Below are 19831 nucleotides of genomic sequence, written 5' to 3'. Positions count from 1 at the left end.
AATTCCACAGAAAATTCACACAGCCAATTATTCAACACAACAATAAAAATTCCACACATCTATTTTGATATTATTACGGACATACACGTTTGAACACTTGATACAAACATGTCGTTTTGGGCATACCCCCGTCTCTTTCTTTGCGTGGTACAGTAATTCTTCCATTATTCTTGGACGAAATGTGGCCGTATTTATTATCTACGAATAAATTATCTCAGGAATGTTACATATGGAAAATAATAATGTTATATTATTAAACATTAACTTACTATTTAATTTAACATTTTCTACCATTATAGGCTGCCAACAAAGACAAAGTATAGAATAACAAAGGATATTAATTCATATACATACAAGTATTCTAAAAAACTACAAATACCTAACTCAAAGATTCGACAGTTAAGAAAAGTGCTCAAAACAATAGTAAAAAACAAAATTCTTAAATTTAACAACAATGATTCTGATAAATTTGAAGAAACCTCTTTATATTTTACAGAGCTATTTTGAAACCAATATAAATTTTTTATTTTCTCAAAATCTGCTCTAATTCCTAATTCCATGAATTATTTGCTTACACTGAGATGAATTAGAACTTGGTACGATAAAACCACATCCCTCCAAAATAAATATTTTTAGAAAAAAAATTTTGTACAGAATTCTCCAATAACAAACTCTATCGGACAAAAATTCTAGAGCTTAGACATATCTCAGAAATGGCTTTTTGAATTAATATGACTATCCGTTACGGATATAGAAAATGTTTCTATTTAAGACACCTATATCAATAATAGAATAAGAATACTCTGTAGAATCCCATTAGGGCAAAGGCCTCCTGTAACGATAGTTACCGGGGTAGTTCGTATTAACTCACTTGATGAGCCAGTCCATTTAACCTGATCTAACATAGTTCATAGATACCATTCTATTTACAACCTACAGAATTTTCGTGTATATATGTGTGTGAAGAAACTAATGTCAACTTAGCACTTTCAGTCCATATTTACACTTCGTGTCAAATGTAAATATTCAGAACTCTGTAGATAGAAGGAAAGAATTGGTTTTTGTTTTTTTTTTATGAATATACATTATGAAACAAGAAAATAGGCCTATGTACAATCTAGATGCGTCTTGCTTATTGTGATAATAATCTTCTGTTGGCCATAAGGTGGCTTTAAATAAATATTTTATTTGTTATTAAATACATGTGACAGTATATTTTGTACGTGAGTAGCATTCTCATTGTTCAGTGCCTATACTGCCCTCTACGGATAAGCAGATGCATAGTCGGATCATCGGATCTGTGCCCCCGTAAGATATGCGAACTGAACCCTAATTCCTTCTCAGCCTCGGTAATTCATTTCTCTCCCTGCATTGCTATCTCTCTCTTTTCTATCTCTCTCCCTTTCTATCCCCCACTACTCACAATTTTGGCCTTCTTACGGGACAGTTTACAATATTTGCACTTGCAGTCCAGTGTTGTCAACTCAACATGAATACTGTAGCACGGAGTGGCGAAAGAAATATTATTCAGCAAGTACGTAATAGCATTTTGCGATGAAGAGAAATAAACAGGTCAGTATCTGTTCCTATAAATCAGGCAACGAAAAGAGCAACTGATATCACAGGTGAGGCTTATTTTATTTCAATTGATTATGTATTAAAATTACTTACTTAACTAATACTAGTAATACAACATTTTAAGTGATTTATATAGACAGGTCAGAACTCCTAATAAAGAAAATCAGGAGAGAGGGAGTCTGTGCAGGAGATGAAAAGCTAGAATCACCAGAGAAGAACAGACCAAGGGAACTTTTAATTATTGTAGATGATATGAACCGATGTATTTTAAGAAGAAAGATACAAGAATTTTATACCGTTCAGAAGAAAGTTTCAACATTGAAGAAATTACTGAAGCTTGCGAGAGAAGCAATAATTTCCAAGGTTGGAGAGAAAAACTACGGAAAGTGATTCGAGACATGGGATTTAGGTTTAAAAAATGTAGAAATGCAAGATGTATTTTGATTGAAAGAAATGATATTGCAGCATGGAGGACCAGTTATTTATGACACCGTTTGACGGAAGTTTGGCAACATCCCTATTCGGCAAGGTTCGTGGCCTGCTGTTTAACGTGGTGGGAGGAAAGCGGGTGGAATGGAGTGAGTACAGGCATTAACTTTTCCAAGAATGACGACAGCGCTGAAGGGGCACAGATTCGATGGTCCGACAATAACACACGAAATGGAGCGGGGAGACGAATCAGAGCTCTCCGTTCCAAGAGAAGCTAGTATGATCCTACTTGTACTGAAAGTAACCAAACGCAGGACTCTACTTAAGACCAGGCATGTCGCAGTTGGGGTTTTTCTCGGGGTTCTCCCATTTTTCCCCATATTAGGCATTTGCATAATTCCGTCACCATTTCTCCATTTCGTCATTATTCCATAGCATTCTCCGATCGCCGGCTGGCGACAAACGGAGGGGGCTGGCCTAGGGACGAGGGGGTTGCTTGCTCGACACCTGGGTACGCAGCGAACCTTAGTGTAGTCATATCTACGTAAAGATTATTTTTTGTTCCTACAGAACACATCTAATATAAAAATTGGAAATTTATCTTTTGAAGAGGTGGAGAAGTTCAAATATCTGGGAGCAACAGTAACAAATATAAATGATACTCGGGAAGAAATTAAACACAGAATAAATATGGGAAATGCCTGTTATTATTCGGTTGAGAAACTTTTATCATCCAGTCTGCTGTCGAAAAATCTGAAAGTTAGAATTTATAAAAGTTATATTACCGGTTGTTCTGTATGGTTGTGAAACTTGGACTCTCACTTTGAGAGATGAACAGAGCTTAAGGGTGTTTGAGAATAAGGTGTTTAGGAAAATATTTGGGGCTACGAGGGATGAAGTTACAGGAGAATGGAGAAAGTTATAAAACACAGAAATGCATGCATTGTATTCTTGACCTGACATAATTAGGAACATTAAACCCAGACGTTTGAGATGGGCAGGGCATGTAGCACGTATGGGCGAATCCAGAAATGCATATAGAGTGTTAGTTGGGAGGCCGGATGGAAAAAGACCTTTAGGGAGGCCGAGACGTAGATGGGAAGATAATATTAAAATGGATTTGAGGGAGGTGGGGTATGATGATGGAGACTGGATTGGTCTTGCACAGGATAGGGACTGATGGCGGACTTATGTGAGGGCGGCAATGAACCTCCGGGTTCCTTAAAAGCCAGTAAGTAAGTACAGAACACATCTGTTATCGTAACAATTAATATTAGAGGAGAAAAATTCGCTTCGGCGCCGGGGATCGAACTCGGGTCCTTGGTTCTACGTACTAAGCGCTCTCACCATTGAGCTACGCCGAGGACCCGGGTTCGATCCCCGGCTCCGGAGCGAATTTTTGTCTTCTAATATTAATTATTACCATAACAGGTGTATTCTATAGGAACAAAAAAATAATAATCTTTACGTAGATTCTTCGAGCAACAACAGTGCATATTACTGTACAGATTACTGGAATCCCGGCCATCAAGTCACTCAACTGAGTGCGCTCCTTATATAATGGCAGTTGACTTAATGTAAATTATCAACATACATTCCCAACTTGGAGACAGGCCACAAAGGGGAAAAAACACTGGAGGAGAGGGGTTCGATCCGGTGCTGTGGATTGGACTTCGGCGTAGCTCAATGGTGAAAGTGCTTGGTACGTAGAACCAAGGACCCGAGTTCGATCTCCGGCGCCGGAGCGAATTTTTCTCCTCTAATATTAGTGTAGTCAGGCGGTGTGAGTGTGGGAATGCGCCTAGTTTGATTGTTAGCACAATAGAGAGCAAAGCAAATTATTTGGCAAAGCTTCATTTCTCACACTAGTTTATTAAAACTTGTCGGACCGTAAAGAAAACAACTATCGCAATGTCCATATTTTTATATGTTGTACAATATTATAGTATTGTGAAATTTTAATTTTCCTACCAATTTTTTTTCTATTGTTCTATTAAAATTATAGCATATAGCCTATTAACCTGTTATATCCTATAGGATACATTGTCAATTTAATGGTTAACAGGTCGCAGTGCTGGGCCATAGTGCCCCCCTCCCGTAAATTCAATTCAATTCAATGACCAAGCATGTGTCCATAATAATATCTGTATGCAGCACTGCTACCTCATCTGGTAGTTACGCAGTTGTATACACAAAAAATTAATAAATGTGCGACACTCTTAACATTTCTCTCATTGCTATGGCCAATCCTTAAACCATATATTACTAGGGGTAACATACTGTAATATAAAAGATCTCAGAAATGATTACTAAACATTTTGTATGGAATGACCAAGGTTCTTTACTGTACAAAAGTAAACAAGAAGCACGTGTTTGTATTTGTACAAATAATTACAAATTAAAAAGGAATGGAGTCCGAAACTGGGCTTCCTCTACTTTGTACTCATTTCTAGTTTTATATATTCTTTGTATTTATGAAAAAATGTGACGTAATAGAAAGTTTTAGTGATATTTATGAATCTATAATGTAGCTATGAGTCATAAATCATACAGTCATTTAGTTTTCAATATCACGGTAAATGAAATTATTACGTTATTTTTTTCGAAATCTATTTTATAGGAATAATATTGTCTTTTATCTCTTTTAGAATACCTTACTGCAAAGTTAATGGCCTCAGTTCTTAACGTATATTACTGACTATGAATGAGTTTTATTTTCTGACATAAAAAAAAATAATTTAATATTCGACGAATTTATAATTTATTCAATTAAAATAGTTTCACATACATGAAAGTATATATAATTTATATAATAATATTTATAATGGTAGCTGCACATAATTTAATATTTCAAATCACATTATGCTGTAAATGTTTATTGTATTCAGGACTCTTGTGGTCACTCAAATTCTTTGAACTGATGTCTTTAATGAATAAATAAACTAAATAAATAACGTAAAAAATACGTGTTAAATGGGATATGTATTAATGTATACTTTCTCGTTATACTAAGTACAGGGAAAAAGAATTTATGTTTTCATTCATTCATGGTTTTCTTTCCAAGGGTAGTTCTTTCACTGCAAACTCAGTATTCTCCTATCTTTCCTATTTTCCGGCTTCCTCCTAGACTCCTCATACGATCCATATGCTATATCTTAATTTTTATTATCTTAAACTTATACCTTCTTCTGTACCGAACCTTTCCCATGCAGTGCATCTTTCAGTAGGCATTTTCTTCTTAGCCGATGATCCAGCCAATTTATTTTACTCTTCCTGATCAATTTCAGCATTATTATTTCTTCACCCACTCTTTTCTTTCTAGCACAGCCTATCTTCACTGATATGAACAAATAAATATTATATCTTAGTGATTTCAATAATTACAATGCCATCAAAATGTATTCAGAGCGTGAATTTGAAAATTTCTTATCTTTACTGTTGTTATTTGTGGTGAAGAATGAGTAGAACGGAGAAAAATTCTCTCCGGCACCGGAACCCGGGTTTTCAGCTCTATGTGTTGACGCTTTATCCACTAAGCCACACCGGACTTCAGTTCCGATGCCGGATTGAATCCTTCTCAGTTTAAGTTCTACCTCTCAGTTTTCCCTTTGGTGGCCTGCCCTCATGTACTGTGTCACAGAATATGTGACAGTGGCACAATGTCCAACATTATGTACAGAGGTGCACTCATTACGAGTGACTATGTGGCCGGGATCCGTCGGAACAAGACGCCGCGCCGTCTCGAATCAAGGGTACGAGGGTTGTAGTTCCCAAACTCACCTATCCTATTCCGAGCTTGGTTGCATAATAAGCCAAGATATTGAAAAAGTACACAAACATACAAAAATAGAAAATTATATGACTGGTTATTGAATTCCTAAAATTCCTTTAAACCAGTAAAAATTAACAGAGGAAAGTTCACTGAGATATTTTTTGGTTTCTAAAAAATTTCACATACCCTAGACTTGTAATACTGTAGTTCACTGTAACTTATTGCCGTATTTATAGTACCGCAAAATAATTCCATGGTTTTATTTTCATAGTACTGCAAAACGTTTCAATGGTTTTTGTTTGTATAGTATCTCAAAACATTTCTATGGTTTTTATTTTTATGGTATCGCGAAACATTTCTATGGTTTTTATTTTTATGGTATCGCGAAACATTAAAATATTTCCATTTTTTTATTTTATGCTCGACCATGCCGAAATGTAGTAATTATACACCTGGTAGTAGTCCTTTAATGCACCTCATTAAAGTACACCTATTCATTATAATTCAGTTGTTCAGCCAATGACAAATCGCCTTTGTACCGTTATAAACCCGCCAGTATCGATTATTCTCGGATAGGCCTATGCAATCGAAAGACAATTAGCGAAAAGTCACGGAGGCTGGAAATCCAATACTGTCGGAGAAGGTTATGTTCTGTTACTATAATAATTAGCGTTAATTGTAAATAATATTCAAATAAATTCAATTTGTCATCTAATTTTTCAATTCTAAATCAATTTCCAGGTTATATCAAGACTAATGTTCTCTAGGTTACATCAAGGTCAATGATATTCGTGCCTCGGAAAAAATCAATACTTTCGCGTCTGCGCACATCTCATAATTCAGGTCAGTTCCGTTCGTCACTCACATAATCATAACATGAAAACTTATGAATAATTTCAAGTTAGAAATATGGTCGAGCATAAAAAGTCGTATGAAACTTGCCTATAATGGTAATTAAGACTCCCGTATGAAAATTATGAAACTCGCTTGCGCTCGTTTCATAAAAAAACATACTCGCATCTTAATTACTGCCATTATAGGCTCGTTGCATAATATACTATTATAGTATTGTAAACACTTCCATGGTTTTTACTTTTATAGTACAGTAGAGCGTCTCGTTTAGGCACAGTGAAAACGTAAGCAAAGTGCAGGTAACGTGTGGGGGGAGGACGAGCCGTACTATAAATACGAGGGATGCACAAGGTTTTAGTTACAACATTTATGGCGAAGCATTAATTGAAATTATATTTTCCAAAAAAACACACAGAACAAAAGAACACAAATTGCATAACGTTATCATAGGCCTATACACATTTTAACAAACAATCAATTGTAACGTTGAAATAATTCAATATACTAAATCTAATTTTGCTACTTATGTGATGTTGCTTTCAAGCAGCGTTTTATAGGATCCTGAATTTCATTCTCTGTATGACTATTGTACCTGAATAAATTGAACTATGAGGAGAGATAATTATGTTTAGGAAATAGTGTTGTCACTTCAGACTAATATTATGTACTGTAGTTGTGTTAATTCGGCCACAGAAGACGGCGATATTATGTTAGCCATACACAGAATAAAATTCACGACCGTAAAAAATGTTGCTTGAAAGCAACAACACATAAGTAGCAAAATTTGATTTGTTATAATGAATTATTTCAACATTACAATTGCTTGTTTGTTAAAATGTGTAAGTTACGCAATTTGTGTTCTTTTGTCTTGTGTGTTTTTGGAAAATATAATTTCAATTAATACTCCGCCATAAATGTTGCAACTAAAGCCTTGTGCATTCCTCGTGTTTATCTTACGGCTCGTCCTCCCCACACACGTTACAGTCATCCGCTGAGGAGTTTAGTGCTGAGAGGAATGCGGTTCCGACTAGTCTAGCGCGGTACTGGAGTGGGATGGGACAGTGACAGCGGCAGTCTGGAAGGAGGTACAATCATACTGAAAACATTCGCCCAATTTACGAGAGAAGTATGCCTATTAGTTTTCTAACGCATTTTTGGCGAGATAGAGATACAACCATTCGTACTTACGTGCTCAGAGAAGGAAAGTATTGTAGAAAATTTTACTTATTTATTATTTATTTATTACTTATTTATTATTATTTTTGGTGAAGTTAAGACCATCACACCACCAGAAATACAAATACAATAAAATAAATGAAAAGAAAAATCATAATACAACTACAATAACATAAATATTTAGTGATTAGGCACCTAGTAGAATTTAATTAAATTTGTAAAGTAATCAATTCAGATATACTGTACTGCTGAACTCACTTGAGAAGTATAACTACTTGATTTTGTAATTTAAGATATCACCAACAAATGATTTTCGCATGACATTATAGGAATCTGTTTTTCACGATACCAATCACACATATTCCAATATTCTAATAGAATAAAACCAAAAATTTTCCACAGCATGTTTCCTTAAAAATGACTTGTAACGGTAAAATATTTAATGAGTAATTCATATAATATTAACATAGCTAACATCAGGGAGAAGACTGAAGACTGCATATTTTTGGACGATTAATACTTCCCACTCCGCTCGGCTCTGCTTGGCTGTAGCAACAAAAGAATCTACCTGCAACCTCCCCGCACCGATGGCAAGAATACCTCAGGTCCCAGCACTAAACTCGTCGGAGCAAGACAGTACCTGCACTTTGTTTATGTTTTCGCCGTGCCTAAACGAGACGCTCTGCTGTATTGCTAAACATTCATTTCTCCTGGATGAACTGGATATTATTTCTGTTAGTCATATCGAAACTTTGAACGGCCAAAAATAGATGTTCTTGTGATGAATCTAGTATTGTGGTATATCGTACTTACGTGACGAAAAAGTTTGTGACATACAAATTATAACAAGTCATTACGTTGACGAAAAGTTAGTGACGAAAACCCTTACACCCTAACTGATATGCTGCTGAAGACTCCTTTTCTTTCTCTTCATCTTGTCTCGCTCTCTGGTTCCTCTGCTTCGTTGGACATTCTATATTGCACTTGTGGTCCATTCGGTATGGAATTAAGGCCTCGGAATTGCATCTTATCAGAGAACCATTTCATCGGATCTTGATTCTGGAACCCACCGACGGATGGTAATGGATATGTCAGGTACCAATCGGATGACATGAAATTCTTCTGGCCACCACCATAGTCCTTAAATCTGTTGAACGAAGGATCAGGCTGGAGGGCGTTGTGTCCGTGGAACCCGATCTCTTTCAGGATCTTGTCTGCCAATTTCTGTTGTCGTTGATGCTTGCGTACTGTTCCATCGGCGTAGTATCCATACGGGGCATCGGCATTTTTCCCTTGACGCTTATTTCCGCCAAACGCCACACCATTCCGAATCGCCGTTTTGATGTCGTTTATATCACCACCTTGCTTGCGAGATGATATTCTTTGCTGTTTCCTTGGAAACGAATAAAAATTCTGTCTGAAATCGAAGTTATTAGGCAACTGAAAGTTGTAATTCTGAAGATCTAGTGAATAAGGCGTTTTTGGGCTTTTAAGTAGGGCGTTCTCTAGAGATGATCCCAATTTCTCTCCCTGAAATATTTCAGACGGGAAATTCGCTCCTCTGTACAAACCGAATTCTGATTCTGTTTCTCCGTTTCTGTATATGTTTGAATCGGGGCGTTGGTTTTCCTCATCTCTGTGTAGGTTTGGTTCAGTAGACGAATCACTGTACAAATCTATTTGAGGTACCGCTGATTTTTTTCTTTGAATATTTGACTGAGAATGAACTCCTGTGCCTTTGAAGAATTTTCTTTGTTTTGGCTTTGCTAGTCTTTTTGGACGGTTGAAATACGCAGGAGGTGAAACTTGCTCGATAGACGGACTTGCTTCATTGGTATCACTGGCGAATGACGATGCTGAGGCCGCTTTATTCCGCATTGCTTCCTTTCTATTAGATGTACCTGTGGAAAATGCAAATATCCTTCGGAATAATAGGTTAGGCAGTACAGTACGCGTCACCGTTTTTGGCGTGTGAAATGAGTATTGGGAACGTTAAGTGCAAGTGTTTTACATTTTCCGCAGTCACTCTGACAACTGTGTTTGGCAAATGGCTGATGTGACGTGTATAGGAAGTGGTATCATTCTCAACTCCACTAGCAACATGCTCACAAACTGGGCACTATAGGCTATATCTAGGACACACGCCAAAAACGCTGGCGCCAGCTGTACATGAATTGTAAATAGGATCATTTAAAAGCAACTTCAAATTTTAAAGCGTTATAAATATTATAATAATTAAGCTTCGGAAGAAGTAGCTGTAGTCCACACCTGTGGAGTAACGGTTAACGCGTCTAGCCGCGAAACCAGGTGGTCCGAGTTCGATTTTCGGTCGGGACAAGTTACCTGGTTGAGGTTTTTCCGGGGTTTTCCTTCAACCCAGTATGAGTAAATGCTGGGTAACTTTCGGTGCTGGACTCTGGACTCATTTCGCCGGCATTATCACCTTCATCTCATCCAGACGCTAAATAACCTAAGATGTTGATAAAGCGTCTTAAAATAACCTACTAAAAATAAAATAAAGTAGCTGTATCAGGATAGGCATCCTTGATCCGTGCGTTTTGTTTACAAACATTAACTGCAACAGGATTTCACGGATTACATGTAATTATTGGAACAACCTTCCTAATAACATGCCTATTACGTCACTTAACATTACATTTTTCATCAAATTACCACTTTGAATTTGAAGCAGCAGCTTGCTATTGACATTTCGTAGATGTTGTATGATTATTCTTGTATATTTGTATCTATTGATGAGGAAGATAACATAATTTATCTAATATAATCAGTATATTTGACTTCCAATCAAAAAGTTTGTATAAAACAAGATAAATAATAATTATATTAACAAGCTATTCTATTATCATAATTATATTATTATCAACAATCACATGTCCCCCAGCCGACAGTAGTGACTACGTATATTCAGTCCCTATCGGCTGTACTGTCCATTTAGCTAGGGGGTGGGGAACGCTCTTCTCAGCAGTAGAGTTTTAGCTAGTGGACAGTGGCGTAGCGTCAATGTAAGCTAAAAAGCTCAGCTTCTCCAGTTAATAATAATTTCATAATAAACCTGCAGTTTATGGACAAAATTATTTACTAATTTTAATAGAATTTATATTTACGCGTTAAATATTGAGATGCGGCAGCTCAGGATGATTTGTGATGCAGCAGTAAACAAGAAGCCTGCACACACCAGCTTCCAAGCAGACTGGTTTCTTACACTCATTCTTCTGTGTAACCCACCCCGCAGATTTTCCATCCCTTTCTGACTAAACTGTCCTGGTCGCAAGGCTAGCAAGAAGCTAGCTTTGACATTGAAAATAAGTAGTTTCCGAGTTATCTCTTTTCGTCAGTTATGTTCAGTTGAAGTGTTAGTGTGAATTGTGGCTGATATAATAAATAATGACTGAAATAACAGTTCCTGACACCAGTTTACTTGAATTTTTAGGACAATTCTATTATCAAGACTGACTTACGAACAAAAGTGTCATCTAAAAAACAAATGACCGATCCCTTGCTGTCAATGAAGGACATATTCAAAACACAGACGCATACTTACGTAATGATACTAATATTATGATTTATCTAAGTATGACAGGGAGTGCGCGAATGTTATACGTATACGTGTCTATTTGTTAGAGATATGTGTAAACCGTGAAATCATATTTTACTACGTACCATTTGAGGTCATGCCTTATTGGTGCTACTTACGATGTTACAACCAATCTTCGACTGCTGACTTGACATTGACTACTATTTATTTTAAGACTATATTTTTGTAATACGTTTTCTCATATTGCATGAAAGACAACTTGAGTTAGCTTCCCCTGCTCAAAACTTCATGCTACGCCATTGCTAATGGAAGGGGGTGGTGTTTACTTTTTTTTTTTTTTTTTTTGGAGGAGGGCCTGCAGACAAGCACCGCAGCCTTAGACTTATTGTGCAACCTCCTTATGTTGCAATCATGATTGATGTCCATTAGGATCTTTTCTTCAAGCCCATGTTTCACTGCATGGTGCCATCGTATCGATTCAGCCACAACATCCAGTCCTGACTGGAGACCTGATCCTCCGGCTGTCTGTGATGTTATTCTACGGCCTCCTCAGATCGATGACATCTGTTCGCAAAGCATGTGCCTGAATCTTCTGTATCCTCAATCAGAAGAATATCTCGCCATCGATTCCACGACTCACCAAGGCGCAATCTATCCAAGGGAGCTACATTCCCCGGTCACCCGCAGTCCGCTTATTAAAGCCCCTTCGGCTTCGCTGGATATGTGCAGCTCCCACAGACAGATGCCGCCTATAGACAGATCCTTGAACCACGTCCGCCATGTTCTCCTGGTCGACCTGTAAACTATTGAGATGATCAATGGAAATGATGCTAATGAAGGCGAAATGAGTCCGAGGTCCAACGCCGAAAGTTACCCAGCAATTCTGCTTCGAGTGGTTGAGGAAAAATCTCAGAAATAACTCCAACCAGATAACTTGTCCCGATCAGGATTTGACCCCAGGCCCGCATCGTTTCACGGTCAAGAAGGCTAACCGTTACTCCACAGCGGTGGAGTGTTTACTTAGTCTGAAGCAAGTAAAGGCCCATCTGAAGTCTGATTAGTGAAATAATATCAATGATACATGTAGTTATTGTCAAGCATTTCATTTTATTGAAGTGGTCGTGAATGAGCATTTAATTCATGCTGCCACAACAGTTTGGCGTCCTTTCCTCAGCTGCGTGTAGGCTGTATACCAGAATCGTTTCCAAGACTATATGAAAACATAACATCATGTACGTATGGCTCATAGTGAGTGAACGTATCAGCGGATGTAAAAATGAAAATTATTCCTATATTAGAACAGTTTCGCAATCATGATGATATTATACCAGACATTTATTTGGAATATATATTTTATAATATTTAATGCATATGTTTAAATCGGTTCATCCATTGCTGTGACTATCTACACCTTTTTTTGGTCAAAAGACGTAAGTGATAACTTTTGTCTGCATTTTATTACTCTTGATTGAAGTTATTTTTATCTGTCATAAGAAGAATTAATTGAAAGGGAATCAGAATGCAACAGGGGTTAGGAGTAACTAAACAAAATAAATTATATACGGTACGTAAATATAAATATTCCGAAATTATTAAAATAAATCGAAATTTGTTCAATGTTTTAGTAATTGGATTTATATTAATTAATAATGATTTTAAATTCATTAGCATTGTTGAAATATCATGGTAGATCGAAAATAACGCACAACAATATTATTTTACGGAATACTATTTCGTTTAGGACGTTCAAAGTTGGCAGATAATTAGTTTGAATCTTACGCTACAGACAGCAATGGCTCGATTAGGTGTTACCCTGGTGGAACGAGCTGTAACTACTGAGTAAAAATGGTGCGTTTTCTACCATCGTTCACTTGTGAAGGGCAGCGAGGTGTAGTCCGTTTTTTTTTTTTGCGAAAAACGAAAAATTCGAATGAAATCTACAGGGAAGTATTGGAAGTGTATGGCGTTTGATTGTCTGGACCATAGCAACATCTCCAGGTGGTGCAGGTTCTTCGAAGAAGTCCGCCGACTAAGCACGTTCCGGCAGACCAGTGCCCGCTGCAACACCACCCAATGTCAGAGGCATCACCCACCCTATATATTCTGGACGTTTTCCACTTAATTTTCGGCGTTCTCTTTATATTTCCTTCGTTTTCCATTTAATCCCGTCTATTTTTCCTTGTTTTCACATTGTTTTCTACTTAATTTTCCCCATTTTCTTTATATGTCGTTCATTTTCCACTGACTTCTGTGTCTTTTCTATATATTCTGGACGTTTTCCACTTAATATTCAGCGTTCTCTTTATATATCCTTCTTTTTCCATTTAATCCCGTCTATTTTTCCTTGTTTTCACATTGTTTTCTACTTAATTTTCCCCATTTTCTGTATATTTCGTTTATTTTCCACTTACTTCTCTGTCTTTTCTATATGTTCTGGACGTTTTGCACTTAATATTCGGTGTTCCCTTTACATTTCATTCTATTTCCATTTATATCCCTCTCTTTTCTTCGCTTTCACATTGTTTTCAACTTATTTTTCCCTATGTCCTTTATATTTCCTTCGTTTTCGACTTACGTCTCTGTCCTTTCTATATATTCAGAACCTTTTGTACTTATTACCATTCTAGGCCTTGAACCGTCTGACTTTCACCTTTTCGGACCAGTGAAGGAATTCCTAGGAGGACAACGCTTCGGTTCGGATGATGAAGTGAAATCGTGCGGAGGTGGCTATACGCCCAAAAATGGAATTGTATGAACGAGATGTATTGAATATAATTTCACGATATGAGAAATGTGTCGAGAGACTTTGTTCCAGTGTCGAAGAATAGGTAAAACCTATAGCTTTCTTGTGTATTATTTCATTTTGCTTACCTATGAAATAAGTTGCCACAAAAAATTGTTGTGCGTTACTTTTCGATCCACCCTCGTATAAAACAGCCAAGTTTCAAATACGTTCCACAGTTTTTTTTTTTTTTTTTTTTTTTTTTTGGCTCGAAAGAAATCAAAAACATTAAAATTGCACGAATTATCTATTTTAGACAAATAACTCCACAGTAATATATTTGATAACCGTATATTTTTGGAACCAAATAGTGGTTAAAGTAAGTGTAATTTACCTCTCAACCTGCCGTCAGTTACCCCGGGCTTTAGAAGAATGTACACCAGAGAGTAGAGCCATAGCCATTTCCAGTCCCCCATTCTATGACTTGATATTTCTGTTCAGTTATCTGGAGAGAAAGATTTTATACAAAATTCTCAGCAATTTACTGGCAATTTACTACAAGCGTTTAGATATTCTAATTAGCCTTATTAACTGGGAAATCCTTTGAGCTCTCAAAGATTAAACACATTTTCACGAAACGGATCCACTTATTGTAAACCATAATCATTATTACTTCAAGAAACATTTTGTGTAATTAATACAGTCATAAATGCATTAGTGGGAATACAAACTCTTTCTATCAAACGTCTATTAAATATAATGATGCTCAGGACTGGTTTCACTAATGCAAGTATAACTCCCTGTGAAGCCGATTTAAATAATTTAAAGGGAAAATTGTTCCGGGAACGAGTATCAAACCCGGGATCTTTGGCTGAGCGCGTCAACTCTCTACCGACTGAGCTAACCCGGAACTTTACCAGACACCGACTCAATTTTTTTTCTTCATATCCACATACCTCAAGTGGGATGACAGGTCGTAAAAGACCCAACATTAAGTGTACACAAACTCTGTGTGGTTTCCTGTTAACGAACAGTGACGTATATTATGAAAATCTGGCTTTCAGCCTAGATCATATATGTAAAATGATTGCTCATCCCTATTTAAAATCGGCAGGACTTTGAAGAGAACAACCGCCACCCGTCCGCCGTAAACGAACACGAGATGGCAGTACAGTCGCTAATGCAATTCAAATGGAGTTATGACCTGACTCCTTATGTAATAAGTAGGTGACAGTATAATAAACCTGACAAAAGTTGTTACAGTCAAAGCCTACATATAAGGCCGAGCAATCTGGGTATAACTTTCTGTGAAGCTAAAAAATTGTTCCGGGGCCGGGTATCGAACCCGGGATCTTTGGCTGAGCGCGCCAACGCTCTACCGACTGAGCTACCCAGGAAATGTATCAGACCGGCTCAGTTTTTCCCTTTATATCCACATATTAATGTTTGTCAGAATTTTGCTTGCAAAACGTCAGATTCAGAACACAGGACAACAAAATTTCAATATTTTTCTTCCCAAGAAATGAAAGTAGGTGACTTTCAGTAATATGTGTGCCCTGAATATAATTAATATGAAATCCAAAATATCCCAGGACATTGAACATTTTTTCATAAGTATTATAACTTCTTGTAATTTTATTTTCATAAATGAAATGTCACTATGTGCAACGTTTCAAAGAGTCCATTTTAATTTAAAGAATATACAGAATAAACAACCATACTTACTTATGGCTTTTAAGGAACCCGAAGGTTCATTGCCGCCCTCACATAAGCCCGCCATCGGTTCCTATACTGAAAAACTTGTTTTACGTTATACACATCTAATTAATGTTTTAAAAAATCCCCGTTTGTCGTACTACAAACATTTTTCAGCTAATTAGAAATAGTTCCCTCCCACTTTAATTTTTAAAGTAGTAACCGGTAAACTTACATAGATTACATTACTTACTGTTCACCCTGTATACCTTTAATTCCAGGGGGTAATCCTTTGAGATATACCAAACAAAAATTAATACAATTTTGCCGTTTTGCTTCCATTTCTAGATAAAAATTGTTTTATATAAAACATTTCATAGCGTGTTTTGGGAAAGCCACTGATTTAATTCCCAATATGCTCAGTCAATTTAAGAGAGCAGTGTATTATGATAATAAATAATTAAGAATATTTTATTTTTGTCCTTTAAATGTGCAGAAATTTGATCAGAACAAATGTAACATTTTAAAATTCCTTTTCAGAAAGAAAAGTTACTTGTTCAGATTAAATTTCTACACATTTAAAGGACAAAACTAAAATTCTTTCACTCATCTATTATCATAATACACTGCTCTCTTAAATTGATTGAGTATATTGAGAATTAATTCAGTAGCTTTCCCAAAATATGCTATGAAATTTCATATGATTTTTTTCTCGAAAAGGAAGCAGAGGAGCAAAATTCTCTTCCCTCTGTCTCTCATTATGTCTCTTTATTTCTATGTGTGCCTATTTCTGTCACTGTGTTGCCTCTGTCTATCTCTTTATCTGTCTCCATATTTGTTTGTGTGCCTATGTCTATGACTTTCTTATCTGTATCTATCCCCTTGTCTGTCTCTGTGTTTGTGTCTGTGCCCATTTCTACCAGTCCTCTGTCTCTACCTGTCTTTATTTATGTCTGTGCCCATTTCTACCAGTCCTCTGTCTCTACCTGTCTTTATTTATTTGTGTGCCTATTTCTATCACTCTCTTTTCTGTTCCTTTACTTTTATCAATCTATATGTTTGTATATTTGGCTATTCCTGTCACTTTCTCTTATATTTGATTAATTATTTATGTCTTTATGCGTGCGTTTATTTCTATTTCTACCATTCTTTTGCATCTTACTATCTCTTAATTGTCTCTAGGTTTGTGTCTGCGGTTATTTCTGTTATTCTCTTGTCTCTCTTTACCGTTTGTTATATTTGTGTCTCTGTGTATTTACGTCACCCTTTTTTCTCTGCTTGTTTCTTGATCTCTGTCTATGTGTATGTCTGTGTCTTAAGTCTGTCTTTATTTGTCTGTCATTGTCTTTTTCTCTGTGCCTGTATCTCTATCTATCTCTATGTGTCTCTTTGTCTGTGATTCTTTCTCCATCTGTCTATCCCATCTCTATGTCCGGGAACGAATCCAAAATTGTGTCTTCATATAGAAAAGTGCACTTACAGTTTTTGTTTGATCAGCCAATAGTTCTTGCGCTGTTTTGATTAATGTAGACAGAGTGCTGTCGAAGAAATATTTACGGAGTCGAAATTCTAGTAATAATAACTGCAAGTCTCGATCCACGTTTCCCATCTTCTCAAAACAGATGAAGAGAATAATGAAATTTCTGGAGCTTCTGGTTTTGAATGATAAAACTCGAGAAGGGGTTTTCTTCACCCATTCAATTAAATTGTCAACTTTAGAAAAATTATAACTTACCTCCGTAGAAGAATCCCAAGTGCCACGCCAGCTACAAGTTGTGGATAAAGTAGTAAATGATCTGAACCGTGCGTTTGGTAAACTGGATGAAGCATTATCAGTGAAAATAAAGGTGTTTGGTAATAACAGAAGGTACAAAACATTGTGTTCAATTGGCAAAGCTTTGTCAGGTGAAAATTTTTCTCTCGCTGACTGTGATTTAAATCCATGAGACATTGCTTGCTTTCAGTATGCTTCAGTTATTGTTTCTGTTGAAGCAGAAAGAAGTTTTTCCATGTATAAGACTTTGCTGATAGGCAATGGAGAATAGGCAGTCGTTTTTATTTGAGAATCTCCTCCAAATATTTATTGTTCATTGTAATTTAAATTTTCTGTGGAAAAGCACTGAAATTTGTGTTCTCAATAACAATCATCATCATCGTCATCATCATCAACAACACGGCATGAGCCTATCGGCCTATCTTCGGGAAGCACTCTTCCTCCATCCATGTGAATATATAGGTACTGCAAAGTGGGTAAACTTTTCCATAAAGAAATAAACCATGATATCAGCCCTGTTTGTGACTTAAAATGTTAAACGACACTTACTAGATGGAGAAAAAATAACTATAAAATCATATCCAATGAATCTGATATAATTTTTTTTGTATAAAATATTATCTTGTAATGAAAAAATTAATTACTTCTAAAGATATCTATTTATATTAAATAAATTTTACAAGAGAAAGAGTTCATCCAAAGGGCTGGACTCGGGAAGAGTACCCAAAACGCTCGTTGCATTTCCGCGTTGAATAACAATACTTAAACGTTGACGCAAATAAGTAGTGCAACGACGATCACCGGTAATGGAGATCAAAATTTGGCCGATTTGAGATACCAAAACTTCAGCGTCATGGCTCCAAGGACCGAAGGTCTCCACAGCTAAGGGGACAAAGATATTGTCTAAAAAATGAGCATACTTATTGACTTTTTTTTTTCACTGCTAATTCAGCAGCAGATGCTGCGCGTCTGGAGGTATTCGGCAAGCGAGATGGAGCTAGAGTGTCAACGCAAGTGGAGTCCCAAATTAAAGATTTTTCTCTAGACCATGGAATTAAGGTGAGACCATCGGGTCGTTTACCATCCGCGCGACTAATACCTGGTGGTTCCAAAAGAGACGGGATGCCACAAGAAGTCAGAGATAATTTAATGATATCATTGAGTGATGTATGCCTGGGAATGCGACCCTTGCTCTTTGCACAGCTGAGTGCATGATGGCCGTAAATATAAGCAATTCCTCCGCAAATACATTGGTGTGGCTGGCAGAGTTTACAACCAAGGCGTAAAGCCATTGCGATTTTAAAGGATGTAGGTACTATCTATTAGAGTGCCGATGTGAGGAGAAGGTAAGCTCTAGACTCACTCTCTTGAAGAACTAGGAGACGTGCAATGTCTTGTTCGGATTTGAAAGAAGAAAGGAGTTTATCTAAAATTTTTTTTGGGGAAAGATAACGTCCCACTGCTTTTGAAATTCAGGATGGGCAGGAGGATGAGTGGTTTGTGAGGAAGTATACCAACTAGTCAATTGTTTAAATCCTTTTTCTTATTTTGTTCTATGGTCAAGTTTATCCTAGCGGCAAAATTTACCCCATTTTGCTTTTAATTTCAGAGGAAATGAGGAGCGAATACGCCACGCGATGTACCATATAGGCCCTAAGATTTTGCATAACAAAATCTTGTTCCCCAAGCATAAACTGAAATGACGCCTCTGAAACTACTAATACTATTGCTATATGGAATGAGCATAACTTACCATAGCACTTTTCCACTAACGCAACACTACTACATTATTCTGTTCCTTTAATCTCCCTTCCCCTTCTCACTTTCGTATCGTTTTATCCTTTCTTTTTCTCCTCACCATCGGTATCGCCGTGGTTCTCATCACCATATCATCAATACTATCACCCATTATAACATCAATGGTTAAACATTTGTCTCACGCTAAGAAAGATATGTAATATACGATCAGATTCCAGTCCACACCTGTGGAGTAACGGTCAGCGCGTCTGGTCGCGAAACCAGGTGGCCCGGGTTCGAATCCCGAGGTTTTTTTCGGGGGTTTCCCTCAACCCAATACGAGCAAATGCTGGGTAACTTTCGGTGCTGGACCCCGGACTCATTTCACCGGCATTATCACCTTCATTTCATTCAGACGCTAAATAACCTAGATGTTGATACAGCGTCGTAAAATAACCCAATAAAATAAAAAAAATCGATCAGATTCCTTTATGCAATATAATTTAAACAAGTTAAAGTTGCATCATATTTATATGATCT

At 36.8% G+C, this 19831-nt stretch overlaps 1 non-coding gene across 1 annotated transcript; it reads right to left on the bottom strand.

The window, feature by feature from the left end:
* Window positions 1–15409: 15409 nt before the first annotated feature.
* Window positions 15410–15482, bottom strand: TRNAS-GCU (transfer RNA serine (anticodon GCU)). Its single transcript has one exon. It is a non-coding gene; the product is annotated as a tRNA-Ser (tRNA).
* Between the last annotated feature and the right edge of the window lie 4349 nt (window positions 15483–19831).

This window comes from Periplaneta americana, chromosome 1, assembly GCF_040183065.1.
Source record: "Periplaneta americana isolate PAMFEO1 chromosome 1, P.americana_PAMFEO1_priV1, whole genome shotgun sequence".
In the NCBI taxonomy this organism is placed as follows: domain Eukaryota; kingdom Metazoa; phylum Arthropoda; class Insecta; order Blattodea; family Blattidae; genus Periplaneta; species Periplaneta americana.
This window is presented reverse-complemented; position numbering and strand designations above follow the sequence as displayed.